Source organism: Lytechinus variegatus, chromosome 2 (genome assembly GCF_018143015.1).
Source record: "Lytechinus variegatus isolate NC3 chromosome 2, Lvar_3.0, whole genome shotgun sequence".
NCBI lineage: Eukaryota > Metazoa > Echinodermata > Echinoidea > Temnopleuroida > Toxopneustidae > Lytechinus > Lytechinus variegatus.
This window is the reverse complement of record NC_054741.1, coordinates 48,350,933-48,372,658: the sequence shown is the minus strand read 5'-3', so window position 1 is coordinate 48,372,658 and position 21,726 is coordinate 48,350,933.

Here is a 21,726-nt window from a genome sequence, read left to right as displayed (position 1 = left end):
GTTATTGTCATCCGATTTTGATGAAATTTTCAGCATTTTGCTTTGTGAATTTTACTTTATTTTTCAAGATATAAATATCTCCAGTCTGGATCATCTCTTTAACAATTTATTTTGAGAAAAAGTGTCGCCTGCCTCCAAAGAACTCTTACATTTACGTAGGACCCGTTTATACTCACTACGCCCCAATGCTTCCTGTCAATAGAACTAGCTTGTAGCTTGATCGTGCCCCCTTGATTAGATGCCTCCATTATTGTTGTTTCCTTCTTCTGTTGTATCATTTTCTCTCTTTTATTGAAGCCCCACCCCATTTATCCATGGCCATCTGCTAACAAAATTCGTCCGTTTTATATTTGCGTTCATTTTGAGTGTTATAAGCCTCTCGCTCCTTTGCTGTTGATCTCATTTTAAACGCATTCATTCAATATGTCATATATGCCTAATTTCAGAATTTTTTAGTTTATCTTATGAAAATGTCGATATGAGATTATTGTATTGAGTTTGCTTTGCTGTAACACGATGATTTGCATCTGTACGCTCATTAACTTTGTTGACTTTGTTTAAAATTGAAAATAAAACGAATAGGTGAAAACTGGGAGTAATAATTCTTTAGGGTGTTGTCTGAGCTAATGTTTCCTTTATTTTTTTATTCGCTGCGAATAATGATTGTTCAGCCACAGATGCGATGAATGCATGCAGTATGTACTTTACAAAGCAAAAATATACTTGGGTATACTTTGTATTTTTTTTTGCATCTATTTTTTCAATTTACAAGAACTGAAGAAAAATCAACTGTAACTTTTAACCTTTTTTTGCCATTACGCTTTCTACAGGGATCTGTGGAAAATAGCACAGAACAGTAATTGATTTAAAATGTGATAAAGTTATAATAACATTTACAAATTCATGAAATATTATTGAAGTCATGCTGTGATATGATACTATTCGAAGACAATTATGATGAAGAGTTTTCCTAGTAAATTTCAGATATGAGAACAGCCACTATCTAACAGCACAATTTTCTTTCCTGTTCGACGGTGCCACAAAATTCTGGGCCTTTCAGATCCGTAGAAGTATAAAACAACACAAACGTGATACTGCCAAAGGATGCTGCAGAACACCGTCTATCAAAAGCTCTTTTCAATTTCAAACTTATTCTAATAATTTTTTTATATCGGTTTTTATGTACAGTTCACTGCATAAGCCTGCACTTTTATTTTTAATTTCATGAAAGCCTGGGACTGAGATTAAGCGCACTAGTGGCCACGATCGAGAGGGAACGGATACTCCCTGTAGGATCGTAAATCCCATCAGCGAAGTGATTCGCTTGGGCCATTCAGGGCCAAACGGCCATTAAATTCTAGGTGTGGCCTTCGAGAGGATCATAAAAACTAACTTTACTCTCGAAAATTTTGAGATGAAAATCCGTTAAAAATAGTTCAAAAGAGACACTTTTTCGGGAGAAGTGGCTCTCGTTTTATTGAGAGTAAAACGAGAGCAATTCCTGCTCGTGTTCATAGTGTATACTTCACATAATTTAGCAAGAAGGCAGATGCTTCAAAGATCATGAGCCTACCCCCACCCCACACACTCACACTATAACAAGTCAGCAAATGAGCATGATTATCAAAGGTGTTCTTCCTTAGGATCTTGTTCTGGAAATAAGATCAAAGTGACTCCCATACAAATTGCCTCGCATGTGTGGATGGGAAGTATAAGTTAGGAGGGCACTTCTGTACCTGTTCATAGCACATTACTCCCAAGGAATCATTATCAGACCTTCTTCCATATGGATTTAAATCGGGGCCACCACGCTCTAGCATGTCTAGGGTAAGCATTTGCCACTTGTCGTGTATCGTATGTAAATAACATTGTGTCATTCTAAATACGCAAGGAAAACTGAACATGCAGTTATATAAGAGGGCTAAATCAGTCTGGAAGATGAATGAGAGAACAAAATGTGTTTGGAGACCTGTCTAAAATATAAATTTGTGTTGTAGAAGTCATTTTCTTAGGTGGTTCCACCATGGTCAATATTAAACCTGAAGTTGTGTGTAATACAGGGGCGTAGATAGCGGGGGGGGGGGATGGGGGGATGCATCCCCCCAGAATTTTAGGTGGGGGGATGGTGTGTACAATTATCCCCCCCAGGTTTCTGTGGGGGAAGAAGCAAAACTATACAGTAATAAAGCAATGAATGCTAGTTAAAATCAATCAATAATAATAGCAGTAATAATCATAACGTACAGCAATATGACAAACATATCAAAATTGGACTTTTATTCAGAGTCAATCATCTTATATGCATTTACAACTTGCAAGTTTTAAGTAATAACAACTGTCTTGCGTCGTCATATACATTTAAGGATCGTTATTCAGAGTTTCACCAAGTACATTTCCTTATAATAATTATGTATTTGCAAAGGAGATAAGTTCAAAATATTTCATTACAGATTTAAGAAAGTGTCGCTTAATCACTCCCTTTCAGAGCAATTGCTTTCATAACACATTAACACTGTTCAAACGAATTAATAAGAAATCACCTATACACTTTTCCCTGCTGGCCATGTCCTCAACCCCTACTTTGCAAAGGAAAGGTGAAAATTTTCAGTCTCTAAGGAGCGAATTAGTAAATGAATGATTTTGGAATGAAATAATCCTTTACTGTTAAGGACTGTTTTGCATAATTATATTGGGTGAAAATAAACGTCTTCCAGTTTCAAGAAGAAGTAAGTCGAGGCGCAATGTATTTTGGAATTACTTATACCAGTGATTTTTGTACGTTCGCAGTCTTCTAGGTTTGAAGGTTATAAACTGTTACATTTCCTTACCTATGTTTTTATCATAATCATCATAACAAGGTAAATAATAAGAAATGAATCGAAATTATAACAAGTTACTATCTATACAGTTTACTTCCGACAACCCGGCGAGGTTTATTTCATTTCCATACTTAATTCAATCAAGCCTTTGTAATCATGGTAATTTTAAACAGAGTGTGCTTATCATTTTAGTGTCCGCATATCTGCACGTGGATAAGAAATATAATGTTGAGCTTTTTTTATTTTGACCCCTATTACTATAATTGTAATTGATATTTTTTTAGTTATTTGGCTGTTTATTTGTTTATTCCTTTAGTTGTTGATTCATTCGTTTGATCATTAACAATATCGCTACTTTTAAAAGTGTATACTACTATACTAGTTATTCCAGATCATGTTTAGCAGGACTATCATGACCAAGATGATAACTAGACATCCGACAAATGACATTTCTCTTATGATCATCTTTAGTCATTGTCATTAATCAAACAAAAGATTACTGCCATGAAAAATGTGCAAGGAAGTTTGTTTATTACTGGATGCTCTGTTTATTGCTGAAAGCAAAGTGATTAAAAGACACACGAGATAATCCATGAGGCAGATCGTGTTATTTTGTTATCTTTAACTCGTCTGCTTTGGCCCATGATATTTTGTTTTTATCGAGTACGTTATATCCTTCATTCTTTATATTTATATATTAATTATATAAATATATATATATATATATTATATATATATATATATATATTATATATATATATATATATATATATATGTATATATAAATATGTATAATTTACATATATATATATGTATATATAAAGTATGACCCAGCTAGGGATCATCCCCCCAGGTCTAAGGACCTGTCTACGCCACTGGTGTAATACATTATTTACTGTGTATGACTCTGTCCTTGATTATAGTTAATGTTTTTACGGAAAACTACAATGAAAAAAAAACACTGCACAGTTTTGTTTCATGAAGTAAAATGGGTGATATGATACCAAGAATATGTTGTATTTTTTTTTATTAAAGTCTTGTTGCATAGCCTGACATCATTTGTTAACCTACCATTGAAATGACTGTACTTTAGGTGATCTTGTCATGTATTTAATCTCTTGTAACTTTTATAATTCCATATTACTTGCCACAAGCTCAAATTAGTTACCTACCACGATAAGTTTATTCTATAAACTGTCACATTCTGCTACACTTATAGGCGGTATATGTATGCTATGTGTGTGAAAAGTGAGCGTGGTTTGCGTAACGTCAGAAAAATAGAAATTTCCAAAGGGTGCAGGGGGTAGAACCCGTTACATCCTTAACAGTGCACACCCTTAACCAAACCTGACATATTCCACGTTATTATGTTGTATTAATTACATTCGTGGACCAGTTTGACCTTTTATAACCTTAGAATGACCTTTTAATTGTCCATGAAAGAAATTAAAATGCCTAGGGATTCATATATGTGGATTTTATTTTTAATTCAATTTGATTTGATATCAAACATGATGTACTTATTAAGCTACGTATCTAAGAGGAATGTAAGAAAGCAGTTGTGGCTTATGACGTCGCAAAAATAATATTCCTCAAGAAGCCAAATAAAAGTAGCACCGGTCGGATTCTTGATTTGCACACCCTCAGCTTAATCTTTGCTAGTATATTCACATAATATCCAACATGATATGTTCCACATCATAGGTATTACTTGCACTTGTAAGGCAATTGACATTGTATTACCCTAAATGGCCTTTAAAACCCCTTTTCCACTAGGGCCAGGACAGCGTCAGGACAAGGCGCGGAATGTAATAATTACAATCCGCGACCCTTCCGCAACCTGTCCGGACATTCCTAGGAGTGTCCGCACGCTGTCCTAAACCCTTCCTGGTGTTCGGGAAATCAAAATTTGTCCGCATCCAAATTTTGGTCGAGACCAAAATTTGGACGCGGATAATGAATTCCTGACACCTTCGGGACCCTGTCCTGACGATGTCCTGATGATGTCCTGCCCTTCCTAAACCCTTCCGCGTCTTCCGGAAACCATCCGCAATCAGGCCAGCTTCAAGAAGGAAAAAAGAAGCCATGCGGATTATATCAGGAACATGCGGATTGGAATAGGAAGGCAAGCGGACAGTTTCAGGAACGTGCGGACAGGAATAAGAAGGCAAGCGGACTGTTTCAGGAACGTTCGGACTGGAATAGGAAGGCAAGCGGAGTGATTCAGGAATGTGTGGATCCAATGCTAATATGTATGGAACGAGTACACAAGTAGCAAAAACCATTTGCAAAAGCACTAGATGGGGCAACGGGATAATACAAGACAAGAAAATTACAAAAAGTAAAGAAATACGGGGTCAAGGGGCCTAATTAGTATATACTAAACAAACCTGAGAACCTAGTATTTCAATCAGTGTTTTAAACGTAATTACGCGAGCGCAAAGCACGAGTTGATTTTTTTGGGGGGGGGGTTACAGACTTGAAGAAGGAATATTTCAAGCATTTTCTACTGATCTGAAAAGTGGACTTTTAAAATATTTCTTGCAATAGTGAAACTGGCAATGATGTGAGCAGATTATTTTATTCTGTAATGAACATAAAAAGATGTTTCATGCAACGTTTGATTATGAACTAGATTATTTTAATGTACTCGACTGAAAAAAGGACCTTATAGGCAGCGCTTGACTTTACAAATAGGACAAATATCATAACAAAATTAATAATACAGGTGTAGATTCCAAACTGAAATTCAAGTGTATATTCCTATTACATTTTAAGCACTTTGTTCGATCATGAATGAGGTGTCATTAATAAGAAATAATAATAAATGGTAGCAAGTCTATAAATATCGCTTTTATCAGAACGGCTCAAAACGATTTACAGCAGGGGCAAAACGATTTACCCAGGATTCATTTCAATCCCGCATGAAAAGTGCACAATTTCCACACCCTGGGAAGCATTCCTTGCATTTATCCCGGTCTAAAAATTGCGCTGGAAAATTCAAGCATACAATAACTTTCGCTTCCAACCGGGTGACCATTTAGCACCTGGGTGGAGAGTGGCAAGGTATGCAATACGTCTTGCCAAAGGACGGTTTAGACCGCGGTGAGAATCGAACACACGACTCTCCGTTTACAAGGCGGGAGTCAGAACCACTACACCACGACTCTTTACAAAAAATAGGCCTTCCTGAAAAAAAGTCGTGCACAGAGCATGTTTCTCATTAACATAAAATATGAGCGCGAAGCGCGAACTCACTTCTTTCAAACATCAAGGACGAAAAAGAAAAGACCTAAGTATTTTTCGTAAAAAATGAACAGCGTGTACAATCTTCTTATGATTAAACTATTGAAAGTATGAAGCGTGAAATGGACCATTATTTTCTACAAATTGAACTAGCTGAAACGCAGATATTCCCCCCGTCTGCAGGTCTGTCAATTTCTTTACTCTTCTTCCTTTTTCCCCCTCTTCTTTGGTTACTCCATTTTTCCTATTTTACGCAGTCAATAGGGCGTAGCGTTCGCATTCGGCCTCCTGGAATTGCCCATTTACATTTTCTTAAAGTTAGTCTATTTCAATTGGTACAAGAGGAGGCAAAGGCGATTAGACACTGGATTCACATTTTCGTCTATAAATTAAAACTGATATTTCTAATCTTACACTTTCATAATCTCGACCAATTATTTTCTGTTCATTATCGCGATTTTTTTTCCTCGATTCTATTTCTCCTTATTTCATTCATCTCCTTCGTTTATTCCTATTTCTTTTGTGCTGTTTGTATATCTATTTAATACTGGGAGGGGTAAGCCAGCAGCAGGGAGAGGAGGGCCGCATCAGCACGGCACCCCCTTTTTCTTTTCCGACATATCATTTTTTTAAGTTTCCCTTTCCATTTCACTTATTTTTCTTCTGTTTGTATTTTTTTAAAGGGGGAGCAAGACCACCTCACCCCTTGATCCGCATGTGCCTGTCGAATGCAATTTGCATCCTAACTTCCTGTTTTCTTCCTCTGTTGTAATATATGATTATGTATTAAATTGTAAAAAAATTATAAGAAAGTAATGTTATAAAGAGAGCCCCGACTTTGCTATGAACATATGCAGTCTTTTTAAAGTTACCTTAGTTGAAAAAAAATCAAGATCCGAGATAATTTATTGTTATGTATAAAAATGCACAAAATCTGCTTTCAAAAAGTGAATACTACATTACACCGCTAACACACTTTCCTTTATCCTCCACATTTCAATCAAATAATGCGAGTGCGAAGCGCGAGCTGAACATTTTTTACATTTCTACCTAAATACTGGGCATTCTAAGCACGTTTTAAAAGCATGAACAGGAAAGGAGTATGACTATACACTTGATGTGAGCGCGAAGCGCGAGCCGAAACGAAATTCGACATATCACGTTTTGTAAATCAGAAAAAGGATTGATAATTGGATAGATGGATAATATTCCTACATTAATAATAATATTTGGTAATCTGATCTGAAACTGGCACAAGATTCGTATCTAAATAAACATGCGTGCGTGTGTTTAGATCCGGACCTAGAATCAGGAACTTCCAATTACATTCTTTATTATAATATCAATAATAAGAGCGCGATGATCGAGCTAAATATATTTGATTTTCAGATCTAAAAAAAAAGAATTTAAGCGCAGTTACGAATTGGATATTGATCTCGCTTAATAAATAATACGAGTGCGAAGCTCAAGTTTATATTTTTATCATTACATATATTTTGAGTAGCAACCGGGACATTTTAAGGTCATTTTTTGTCTTCAAATGACTATGATGACTATCTTCCTAAGCGAGATATGAAACTTGTCGATATTCCATTCTGAAAAAAATCGGACAATGATTATTAGGAAATCATGAAAATATTGTTACATGACTTATTAATCAAACGAGGGCTCGAAATTGATATTAAGGTCAGATAACTGGACATTTTGTAATCATGAATAGGATACATGGGTTGATATATTTTTAACAAAAATAATGCGAGCGCAAACTGTGAGCCGAAAATTTTAATAAACTATCATAAAAGAGGAATTTAAAATAATTTGTTACAATTGATACAGGTATACATAACTCCCCAATCAAAATGCAAGCGAGCAGCTTTAGCTGATACTATTCACAATCAGACCAGCCTAAAAAGGGATATTTAAAAAAAATATGGAATACACGAAGAGAATAGTTTTTTGACAAATCAAATAATGCTAGCGCGCAGCGCGAGCGGAAAATGTTCATATTTAGACCATAAAATATAGTCATCTTATAGAAAACTATAAAATCTATTTGTAAATCAAACAAATTGAAAACTTAATTTCCGAGAAATGTTTTGTATATTTACTTCAAAACTTGATCTTTTAAGCTCAATATAAGTCTATTGAGCAAGTTATACATCTCATAGATTAGGCAATGCGGGCACAAAGCGTGAGCGAAAATTTAACATAGTGACATGAAATCCCCCCCCCCCCATCTTATATAATTCACTCGTCTTTCTCCTCTTCGTTTTCTCTTCTCTTTTCCCTTCTGGTTCTTTTCCCTCTCTTTCCATTTTTTTATTTTTTTCTCGTTCCAAATATTGGGGAGGGGGGCATTTGATATCAAATGCCCCCCTTCCAAAAAGTGAGGGGACGCGTCGCCCCTGTCCCCCTGGGATGTCCACCAATGTATGCAATTTGATTTGAAATAAAAAAAAATCCTATATAGTCTTTGTAGTCGAAGAAAACCAAAATAACACCCCTAAATTCATAAAAAAAAATATATGGATGATAATTTTCATGGAGTATTCGCAAGTTGTCCGATTGTCCTAGTCCTTGAATTTACCACTCGTGACGTTGTCATAAATGTCTCCGGTTCTGTCCTAATACGATCTGCATGCTGTCCGCACCGAACGCCGACAAATTTATTTAGATAATCTTGTCCTAGGACAGTCCCAGGAGTGACCTACGACAATACGCAGACAGTCCTGGTTGTGTCCTAGGACAAGATCATTTGCATAATCTTTTACGGAATTTGGTTGCGGACAGCATGCCGAAATGACAAAAGTAGCTTCCGCAACCCTTCCTGGTCTTGTCCGCACCCTAGTGGAAAACCGCCTTAACTGACCAATTCGTGAATTTTAATGTCCAGTGATCCATAAACTTACATTTTTCTTTAGCTTTAAGTTGATACCAAACATGACATGTTTACTCCTTAAAACATGAAAGTCATTTTTAAGAGGTAGGCCTATATTTAAAAGTGGGCGTGGACTATGATGTCAATAAAAAAATGCCCAGGGGTGCCTTGGTGGCACCCACCGGATTCTTGAAGTAAACACCCCATACTACAACTTTCAGCAAAAACAAAATCGCAGTAATATCCAACTTGACAGTCATGCAATAATTCATTTGATCATATCTACCCGACTAAATGATCAGCTGCCATGCCTCAGCTGGATCAAAGCAAATGCTTGGATACATGATTACATGGAACAGATTATCCAAATGAGAGAAATGAGAGACGTACAACAGCTTTGGCAACTCTTTTTATTTAAATAATATGTTGAGGCATGGCTGCTCATCCACACCCGACAAAGAAAAGTTGATTGGTGGGGTCGAAAATCTGTTTCTCTGACGGTAAATCGTATGGGTTCACCCAAGCCACTAACCCGTCTCTGTGGTCTAGTGGTTATCGGTTAAGGCACCCACCTTCTAAGCTGAGAGCCATGGCTCGATTCCAGACAGAAACAGTTTTTCGGCCTCACCTCACCAATGTTTCCAGATGGTTGGTAGCTCTGGGAAACCTTATTAAAGCTACGCCTACCATTGTTATCTATATTAATTTCTTTCCAAGCATATTTGAGTAAAATTGTTGCCAAAGCTGTACGTATCATTTCTCACATAATAAATAGATACCCCATCTCTTGTCTTCTCTATTTTTCTAAGGTAATGATCAAAATGATAAACTGACTATTAAAAATCTTAATCTTTTTCTTCTGGAAACAGTATACAAGCCACCGTCTGATGTATTATCTTACTGGTATTCTAACTGTTAGTTACAGATTCGTAAAAATAAATAAATGATAGCTTTCAATATCAATTGTACTTTAATTTCAAATCTCCCCCGCAGCGGAGCCTCTCCAAGTTTCTACAGACTTGACAGAGGGCTCTCTCCCAGTTTCTACAGTGGAGCCTCTCCCAGCAGCTGCTACAGTGGAGCCTCTCCCGGCAGCTTCTACAGTGGAGCGTCCAGTTTCTGAGCAACCAAAAGCTCGTCTCGCGTCAAAAGTCTTTGCTCCTGGTGGGATTGTAGACCGAAAAGGACGCAAACTGATTGGCTACTGTTCCAACGATCAGGTGGTAAAGCTGGATCAAATAAGAGGAATAAAACTGCGATATGCCGTACTTTGCCAGCGAACATGCGATTAGCGTACTTTAGCATTCGCTGTCTACAAGAATCTCTTGACAATGTTCGTCAAATCACAATGGACAGATTAGAGGTCATTGTCGAAAGTTGGTGGACCGTGGGCCGTTACATAAAGCTATTCGTAAGTTAAGTGACTTTACCAGTCGCTCTTAACTTACGATCAGCTTAATATGAAACATCCCCCGGGACGCGAAATTATTTTTCCCACCAGAGTTCCAGACATCTATATGAATATTCATGACTTTCGGTTTTTTTCGGAATAAGACTGCGCATGTGCGTGGTCTAACGTAAGTAAACGTAAAGTTCAAAATTAACCAGGGATCTGTAACACAAAACTAGCAATGATAGTATAACTTTTTAAACGAATGAATGCTTTGGGTACGATGTACAATTAATCATTCAAATTAAGTCTTGGATTAATCGCGAATCTTTGTGTTACGGGACCCAGTTCTAAGTTAACTATTAGTCGGCCGCATTAACGTTAGACAGGTCCAGATTTTTAAAATAAAGTTAATACCCTAGTCTAGGCGAGTCATAACCTATATAGCCTGAAATTTTTCTTGTCATTATAATGGCAATTTGATAAGCGCTTAGGAATTGGATTTAGATAATTGTAGATCTAAGCCTTGGGCCTCTATAAGAGTATGCGTATATATATAGTCTAATTTCGAAGACGAAATCATGAATATTCATATTGATGTCCGGAATTGTGGTGGGAAAAATAATATCGCCCTTGGACAGCACATCATCTTCAGATTCGGACTGGAAATTGCGAACAAAAAAAAATCAAATTTGATGAAAAATGGATTTAACCCCTTTTTCAACTGAGCTCTTTATTTCTGTTCGCAGGGATCGTCGCAAATGGGTGTTGGCGCAATCCAGGGTTAGGCCTTATTGGGTTTAACCCAAATAAACGAACTTGTTTAAGAGGGAAAAAGGCAAATCAGATAGGTGAAAGTTTAAGAAATATCGGACAAACAATAAGAACGTTATGAATTTTTAAAATTTGTAAATATTGGTAATCACTATATCCATGGAGACCGTGTCATAGTGATGTAAGACAAAGACAACTCTTCCATCTACTACACAAACAATTGCTAAAATGTCATTTTATTCAAAAAATTTACTTCGAATTATATTTTCTTTCATGCGGAAATAAAACAATATACTACCTGTGTTATATTTAGATTACTGCCCCAGGGGAATGGGTACTACTATATAAGGAGAAAAATCACAAATCCCTGATAATTAAGTACATGGTATATGGAAAAGTTGTCCTTGTCCCTTGTCATAGTTTACTTACCCAGTTGCTAATTTGAAATCTACATAGTCTTAGGGATCTCAGTTTTAAAGCAACCATATTTTTTATTGCATGTCCGATTTCTTTTAAACTTTCAGTATTCTGTTATTTATTTTTCTCCTTCCCAACACAACATTTCATGACCAATTAAGGCTGGATTCCCGTTTAATTATGGACAAGTCATATCTGTGTAATGTTCATAGTTTCATCGATCAAACTCATCGATGCAAGAATCGTCTTTTTTAAAGAGTTGGAGGAAGGGGGGTGGAGAGCGCGTTGAATTAATCATTTCAGGATATGATTTTTTCAGCACGCAAGCCTTTTTCATGTTGCTATTTGGAATCTATTCATTCCATTTACTAGGCCAATACTATTATGGAATGATGTACCGCAATACTCATCTCAGCATCACGTCGTACATTTGTAAATACTTCAACATGAACGAAATTCATGCTACAACTACTTATTTTTTTATTGATTATTTTTTTCTCTCTGCAGCCCATGCAAGCGTGGCGAGCGAAGTTGAAAGTGGGGGGGGGGCACAGGGAAAAGGGCACATTTTCTTTCGGAAAGGGCACTATCTTAAAACAAAGAAAAAAATGACTTATCTACCCCCTCTCACATGACTCGTTAAACTTTAGGCACGTAGGATTATTCTTACAAGTTCATTCTTACAACGGTAGTAAAATATGAAAATTAGAACATTTTGTTTGATTGTTGCCTACCAGTAATGCTGTTATTGAACACGCTTAAGTTTTCCTCTGCGCAGCGCATGGTTTCGAATAACAACAGCTTCGCATTCCTCGAGAAAATAAAATGTGACATTCATCAATTTCAAATGTGTTTTTCCAGAATGATAAGGGAAAGGAACGCCATCAGAACATCAAAAGACTGGACAACATTTTTAATACACTAGAATAGGAAAGGGACATTTATCAAAAGTGTATATAAGGGCAATTGGAGAAAGGGATAAATTTCATTTTCAAAAGAAAAAGAAGTAGCAAAAGGGGCAGACCTGACCGAATTTAGGCGGACGAAGGGTGACAAATAGGAAAAATGAACGAACTGCACACGATTTCAACGAATTCAAATAAAATTTCAGTCAAATCATGCTTTCAGTAACTGTCAAATTTTATTAACGAACGGTAAGCGAGGGATAAATATGACATACGAAGGATATCGATTTTTCTGTTCACCTCTTCGAGAAAATTACGGCCCGAGGGCGAGTGAAGGGTTGATATATAACCCAATAAGACGAACGAACAGTAAGCAATGGTTTGATATGGCGTGCGATTAGAAACGAAGACCAGGGAATAGATCTCGCAATCTTGTTAGTTTTGTCACCGTGTTGCTTCGTTACGCGTTCGAGATCGGTCCACTTTGGCAAAAGCGCGATGGGGGACTATGCGCGACAATTAAACACGAACGATTAACTTACGATTACCGAAGACTAAATGAAAGATGCGAATTCAAACAGATGACCAACGATTTCTCAATTCGTCGGGAAATTGTAAACATGTTCAAAATTTCCGCGCGAATTTTGAATAATTGCAGCTGTTAGTTTAGAAGGTGTAAGAACCTAAACACGAAGGGTAAATATGATTTACTAATTACCATTTAGAGCGATCTAGATTTAGAGAAGTGTTAAACAACACCAGTTTCGTTTTGGTCTAACACAAGAAACATGTTTATACAACACCAATTCTTATTAAAACAGCATCGGTTTTATTCCAAACTGGTGTTGTTTCAATATAGATTCTGGGCTGGTATTAAATCAACACCGGAGTTTTTGCAGTGTAACACACTCTCACAAACATTTTTATATGATAAATATCTCTTTCCCATTTACCTACTTTATCCCTCTTCTTTGCTCCATGCTATCCCCCCCCCTACTTCTCTAAATTTAAGGGAGGGGCCCCTACTGCTGACTACCCGCGTTGATTCTAGATCACTGATAGTTGCTGGTATAATTCACACATTATTTTCATTAAAATGTGGTTTTAATATATATGTAGTCTTAAACTTATTTGACAAATAAATTATTGATTATCACTTTAAGAAACAATACTACTGGATCGATGAAGAATAGTTGGCAAATGGTCTTTATGCCCAGTGTATGTGTTATAATATTGTCAAAGATATATCTTTGCTCTATCATTGTCTGTAACAATTTAATGAGAATTTAGTGTCGTTCGTAGATTTAGATTAAGCGTAGATTAAGATTCGATATCCCATATACACCAGGGGTTGACACAAGATTTTATGATATATCAATATGACTTCTGTATGTGATGTACGTAATTATTCCTGCTATTGTCTTTTTACTACCATTACACACAATTTTGATATACATGTAATTGATCACTGGTATTTTTTTCAAGCATGTAATTTACATAAATTATATTCAGTGCTGTTTTTCCGTTTTACATGTACTTCATATATACATTTATTCTGCACAATGTCCTAACCGATTAAAAATTGGACTCATTTATTGAATAAATTAGTTGATCATGTATTAAAAATCGATTCGAATGATTTTCTTTTTCAGACTCATTATACCACAAGTACGGAGTAATTATTTTTGATAATTACTCCTATCTTTTTCTATTCTTTTCCCTTTTAGTATCATACTTTAGAATTGCTTTAGAATCGTGTTTGGATTCATAATACATAATGCATGTTTTTTAAAGATTATCATTTACCAATAGAATATTATCTTGATCGTGCATTTTATATTGCCCCAATAATTCTCCTTCATTCTTTGCTATATGTAGCTTATACTTGGACAAATTGTATGTTATATTGTAATACAATTGTTAATAATGATGGATACGTACACAGTGCATATAAAAAAAACGGGACAGTTTTGAAAAGTCCATAGAATTTTTTTTTCAAATTATGATATCTAAACTTTGTGGTTAATAGATGCTCTGAGATTTTATCTTTGAAATGCAATTTTAAAGAATTATTTTGTTCATGCTTGAGCGAGTACGGGAAGTTTTTTTTTCTGGGACTCAAAAAGAGGCTTGCGCCAGAATGGCAGAATATAAATAATATGATGATCAGACTTCTTTCTAATCAGCAGACTTCCTCTTAACCTTTCATTATTTGTGCCATAATTTTAAAACTATGCTATCAAATTTTATTTACAATTTTTTTTTATTCACTTGAATTTTTACATTTTTTTTTTCATTTAAACTTCTTTTACCTTTGAATTTTCCTTCATAAGTAAGAAAAGAAGACTTTTTGTCAACCCCAAGCAAGAAGATTTGCATCATTAATTGGGAAAAACTTGATATTCTTCATATCCCTTTTTTATGTGAAACAAATTATGTTTTGTTATGTACGGTACCTGTAAAATACATAAATTCAATTTTCAAAGGGTTATTGATTCCTTAAGCAAGTTTAATTATATGCTTGACAGGACAAACAGAAAGGGATTTATGTCTTTCAATGGCAATGGCGTCTTGAGTCAATTTTGAAGGAGCTATATGGCAGATCGGGTAAAATGTATCAAAAAGTTGTGAGCGAGCGAAGCGAGCCCACAAATATTCCCACTTTTTTATTACAATATCAAATATAGATTTTGATATAATATTCAGAAAATGACATAATATTTTACTTTCTATCTTTCCTTTTATTTGCTTTCCACTTTTTTCTTGGTCGTGATTTTTATTAATTGAGGGGAAGGGGATGCATCCCTGAGCCCCACCCCCATCTGTATGGCACTGATCAAAACATATTAAAAAGAAACAACAGCAGAACAATTCAAGCAAATAAATAGATTTGAAAATGAATTTTGACCGCATAATTTGAAAATCATGGCAGAGATAATGAAAAGTTTAAGAGGAAGACTACTGATTTGCAAGTAGTCCGACCGTTCATTGCAAAAGTTCTTGAAAGATTTGCAAGCTTCCAGTTGAAAGCGTATCTCGAAAATAACTGCTTGTTTCCCCATATTGCAGTCGGCCAATTGTTCCATCGTTCCTATCGTTCCACTCAACGGAAACAGCCCTCGTGAAAGTAATGAACGATCTCTTACTGGCTGTCGACAAGGGTAATGAGGCGATATTGGTTCTACTAGACTACAGTGCTGCCTTTGATACCATTGACCATGGAAATTTGATCTCCGTCCTTGAATGTAAATGGTATCAAGGGTGTTGCTCAACAGTGGCTGGTTTCCTACTTAGAAAATCGGAGACAGAGGGTTAAAGCTAACAACGCTATCTCAAAGACTTTTTCTCTCTCCCAGGAAAACCCTCAGAGCTCCGTCATTGGTCCTTTAGCGTTTTCGCTGTACACCGGTCCTCTATCGCAGGCCATTAGCACACGTGAAAGAATCAAGCACATCATGTACGCAGATGACACTCAGTTGTATGCTGTCATGAGACCCATGGGCGGAAATCCCAGGGGGGACGTGTCCCCCCTACTCAAAATAGTAGGGGGGACACAATATCAAATGTCCCCCTACTATTTTTGGGTCTTTAGTGATGCTAAGAAATATATCACTCAAAATAGGAATAAAACCACGTTTTGGGACGAGATGACCTTTTTTTTTTTTTTTTGCTTGTCAAATATATTTTCGTCAAAATGACCTTTAATTTTAGGTAATAGCCTTTTTTTTTTGCTTGTCAAATTTTTCAAACCCTTGTCCCCCCCCCCTCCCCCCTACCTTTTTGGGAGAGATTTCCGCCCCTGATCAGACCTGACGAACATGATATTGGCCTCCACAAATTGCAGCAGTGTATAGCAGATGTTAAGTACTGGTCACTAAGGAACAATCTTCAATTCAATGACTCTAAAACTGAAGTTCTACATGTCTTCTCCAGGTTCAGAGGTGATCGGGATCTTCCCGTATTGCAAATTGGAGATGGAACGTCAGTCGGGTGTAATAGGGTCTCCCGTGATCTTAGTGTAATGCTTGATAAGAATCTCACCATGGCTGACCACATCCATTCCAAGTCTCGAGCAGCAGCTTTTGGAATTTCCAGGATAGGGAAAATAAGAAAGTATCTGACCCAAAGTGCAACTGAACAATTAGTTCATGCATTCGTGTCATCATATTTGGACTACTGCAATAGCTTATTTTACGGCTTAACAGACCCTATTAACCTCTCCAACGTATCCAGAACACGGCTGCTCGGCTTGCAACTCGTTCCAGAAAGCACGACAACATCATCCTTATCCTCCGTTCTCTTCACTGGCTTCCTGTCTCTGCACGTATCATCTTCAAAATCTTGATTCTAACTTACAAAACCCAACATGGTCAAGCCCCTTCTTATATTACCGACCTTCTCTCACCCAGGATCCCGACAACCTCCATTCGACTCCGATCTTCCACACACATCTTCATCTGCAACCGGCCCAAGGACCCAGAGCTTGGACAAGGTATGGGAACCGAGCATTAATTGTTGCTCAAAAGTTTTGGAATGACCTTCCCCGAATTGAGGGATGCTCCGTCATTCGAATCGTTCAAAGCTTCCCTCAAAACTTACCCTTGCAACTCTTCCTTAAAATTTTTAAGTTAATCTTGTCAATATCAAACCAATATTTTATTTCCTGTTTGACAATGTTTAGCTATTGCACTGCTTTATTGTTCGAACATAATCTATATGTTATTGTACCTCTGATAATTCTTTTTAACTTTTTGTATTCGAATTTTTGATTAATAAACGTTATTGTTTTTATTATCATCATTATTTTGCATTTCTCAATTTGAGTAGCAAATTTGTAATTTGAAAATAATTTACACTGTAAAAATATTTATATAATATTGGATGGCCTTGAGGTTAATACAAGGAAATATTGGACGAGCTTTGCATAAATATTGGACGAGTCGAAGACGAGTCCAATATTTTGCAAAGCGAGTCCTATATTTCCTTGTATTGACCGAAAAATGGGACATCCAGTATTATGATTATTATTCATACAGAGAATTTTAGCAAATAATTTTTAACTTTCCCTCCCGCCCTCAGACTCTGACTCTGCTGTATGATGGGGGGGACCTAAAGCTACGCACTTTGTTTTCAAACAATAAAAACTGTCCCAATTTTAATATTTCAACAAATTATATTTCACTAATTTGTGGCAAACATTCTAAAGATCATTAACCAAGTAGAAAATATCACAAAACTCACTAATACGAAAATCCCGTCGTGTTTTTCGAAAACCTCTTAATTTCGCCGCCCGGCCCGATGTAGAAAGGGTCCTAAAGCTATGCACTCGATTTATCATGCAAAAAAATAGTATTTCCTGTGCCTCAATTTCTAAAATATATTCAAATTATTATAGGATAAAATGAAATTAAAGCGAATATAACTCCAAACTTCCTAACAGTTGTTGGTTTTCTCTGCATTTAGAGATTTACTGCAGCCTCTGTAGAAAAAATTTAATAGGAATTGTTCATCACTCTGCAGTCACAGTTCCACACACAGTGCGCATTTGCCATTGAAAACTGCATGCGCGCGCGATGAGTGGTGCGTACACTTCGGGAATTCCCCTTCTAGTCGTCCAATATTTTCAATATTGTGTCACCTCGGAAAAAATATTAGGCGAGTTCAACAAACTTTTTAAGTGGGTCGAGTGCACCAACAAAATAACACTTGTATTTGGGCTCTAAAATTGTCTGTATGAATAATAATATTTGTTAACCTGTTCAATGTCATAAATGTATGCTATTAGTAAAGCGCTTAGAAACACCATGTATTAAGCGCTATATAAATACAATTATTATCATATTTATCATTTTATGCCATCTTGGCGCAAGCCTCCTTTTTAACCCGTGCAAAAACACTCCGTGTTCGCTCAAGCATGAACGAAAGTAATTTAAAAAAAACATTCGACAGATAAGACTTCAGAACACCTATCAAAACCAAAATATAAACATAATTTGAAACAAAATTTTACAGACTTTTTTAATCTGTCCTGTTTCTTTTGATACGCACTGTATAAGTAGCAAGATTGTAACTCAACGATTCTTTATTTCCATTTAACATGTACCCAATGTTACACCAAATTCCTTGATAGATAAATGGTATTCTATCTTATCTATCTCTATATAAACTGTTGTATGCACCCAATATTGCCATGTAAGTTGTGTTTTGTTCTTTTACACGGTCCAACTACTGCCGTGAATCAATAAATGAATCGAGTAGAATCGAAAACCATGTGGCGTGGAAGAGGGGGCACAAAAATGTGATTGAAAATTTTTTCTAGCCAGATTATTTTGACAAGCAAACAGGGAGTTTCCGTCGGCAAAATAGACCTAATTGTCGACAAAAAAAAATGAAAAACAAGAAAGTGGAAAAAAGAGGGAGGGTCTTTAATTGGTCTAATCGGGATTCCAATACTTGGGGAGGGGCAGCGACCAGCGTAATCACCCCCCCCCCACGTCCTGTTTGTTATGGTTATTGATTTTGTATAGTATGTGTGTCTTTCGACCTTAGGTGACACTAGTTTGATTATTTTCATGAGAGATGACAAAATGTGAGAAGCACGTTTGATAACTGGAAAAAAAAAATGTTTAAGAATCTAGTAAGAAAGTGGAACAACGAGAAAAAGGAATATCGAGATGAAGAGATTCCTGTTTTAATTGAGCGTCATTTTTATGTCAAGCAAGAGACACTCCTTTTCAATTGCTGATTTGAGATAAAGTCAGAGGGTAGTGAGGGGTGTGTGAGAGAATTAAAGAACTAGTCCACCCCAACAAAGTTTTATTTGAATTAAAAAAAAAGAGAAAAATCATACATGCATAACCCTGAAAATTTTATCAAAATCGGATGTGAAATAAGAAAGTTACATGACATTTGAAAATTTTGCTTAATTTCACAAAATAGTTATATGCATATCCAGGTCAGTATGCAAATGAGGAGACTGATGACGTCATCCAATCACTATCTTTTTTGTATCTTATTGTTTTAGATGCGAATACATATATATATATATGTGTGAAGAGTAGAGTAGAATCAAGGATGAAGCAAAGTATACACTATGTTGTAAAGCTTTCGGCCCTGGCCTTCTTCAGTTTTTATTTGCTGACATGGGTCATAGCAAATTCTCCTGAACTAGGGTGGTGTTGTGTACCGTGCGTGTGTTATTTATTTGTAAATAACACACGCACGGTACACAACACCACCCTAGTTCAGGAGAATTTGCTATGACCCATGTCAGCAAATAAAAACTGAAGAAGGCCAGGGCCGAAAGCTTTACAACATAGTGTATACTTTGCTTCATCCTTGATTCTACTCTACTCTTCACACATATATTATAAACAATGATCAAAGCGATTGGTACATATATCCACGCCCCTCTCATTATATATATATATATATACAGTTGAGGCCAAAAGTTTACATACACCAGGTAAGAAAACATAGACATGATTTTTTACCACCATAAGAACATTGGGAATCCTTTCTTTTGATGAAGATGGTTGGGTATGGTATCTACTTTAGTTTCAAAGAGTATGTTTTAATATTTAGAAACATATATATGGTTGGTTGAACTTCAGTTTGGATAAATTCAGTGGGTCAAAAGTTTACATACACTAACCAAAATTGGTGATGGTGTTGCCTGAATTTAGCCTTATTTTTCATTTTTTCACTAGTTGAAACAGCCAACAAGCTTCATGTATACTTCTTATGAGATTATTGTCCATTCCTCCAGCAAGACTGCAACAATTCAGTCATATTTCCAGGTTTCCTTGGGTGAATACCATGTTTGGGGTCTGCCCATATGGTTTCTACAGGGATTTGGTCTAGACATGTGACAACCCCTCCTCATTCCCCCTTTGCTCAGTTTATCCACTCTAAAAAATAATTTAAATGAATGTTTGGGTTAATGTGGTAATTAAGGAGTTAATATTAATATATTTCCAACTTTAGACTGGCTTATTAACATGATGCTACATGGTTCATCATCCGATTTTACAATCAATAGGGTTTATCAATGGAGATTACACATTGTTTGTGTATTGAGATGTTGGAGCATGTAGCATCATATTAATACACCAGCCTAAAAGTAGTAACCATGTTAAAATTGTGTCTTCAGTCACCACAAAAACCCAAACATTCATTTTAATTAGTTTACGAAGGGGTGAAACAGAGAAAGGGGGAGATTATGGAGGGTTGTCAAATTTCCAGACCAGATCTCTGTAGAAACCAAATGGACAGACTAAAAGTACAATGGTATTCGACCAATTAAATCTGCAAATGGGACTGGATTGTTGCAATCTTGCTGGAGGAATTGACAATAAACTCAGGAGTAGTATACAGAAAGCTTATTGACAACTCCAACAAGTGAAAAAATAAAAGAAAAAAAATACTTAGGGTAATACAGGTACCACCATCATCAATTTTTGTTAGTGTATGTAAACTTCTGACCCACTGAATTTATCCAAACTGAAGTACGATCAACCATATATATATTTCTATATATTTTCTATTAAAAAAAATACTCTTCGAAAGTCAAGAAGATACTATAACTACCCATCTCCATCAAAATAAAGGATCCCCAATGTTCTTATGGTGGCAAAAATCACATTTATATGTTTTCTCACCAGGTGTATGTAAACTTTTGGCCTCGACTGTATATATATATATATATATATGTATATATATATATATATATATATATATATATATATACATATCTCACCAGCAGATTAATGCGAACGCGAGCTGAAAATTTTGAAATTTCGATCTGAAAAAAAAAAGAACAAGATATAAATTCATATATAAACCCCTCAAAAAAAAGTTTTGCAACTCAGTTTTGAGGGATGATATCTTTTTGGTTAATGAAGTATAAAAGATGAAACTGGTATCATTGGAAAGCTGAATTATTCCTCTTTACATTGACATGCCATTTGCTGTGATTATGTAATCATGGAATATGCAGTCATCCTGAACATTGAGAAAAGTCAGAAGTGAAATGTTGCAAAATGCATTGATTTCTAACAAGAGTCTCCATTTCTATAGAATTTCCACCATGCAGGTGACAGTGAATACACTCGGTCCATCCTCGAAACAATTGGAAATTCACGATTGGAAACGACGCATTTTGCAACATTTCATTTCTAACATTGCTGCGTATTATCATGTGTGTGTATTTCATGATAACACGCATTACAAATGACACATGATTGTAAAGAAGAATAATCACGCTTTCTAAAGATATCACTTTTACACATGATGATG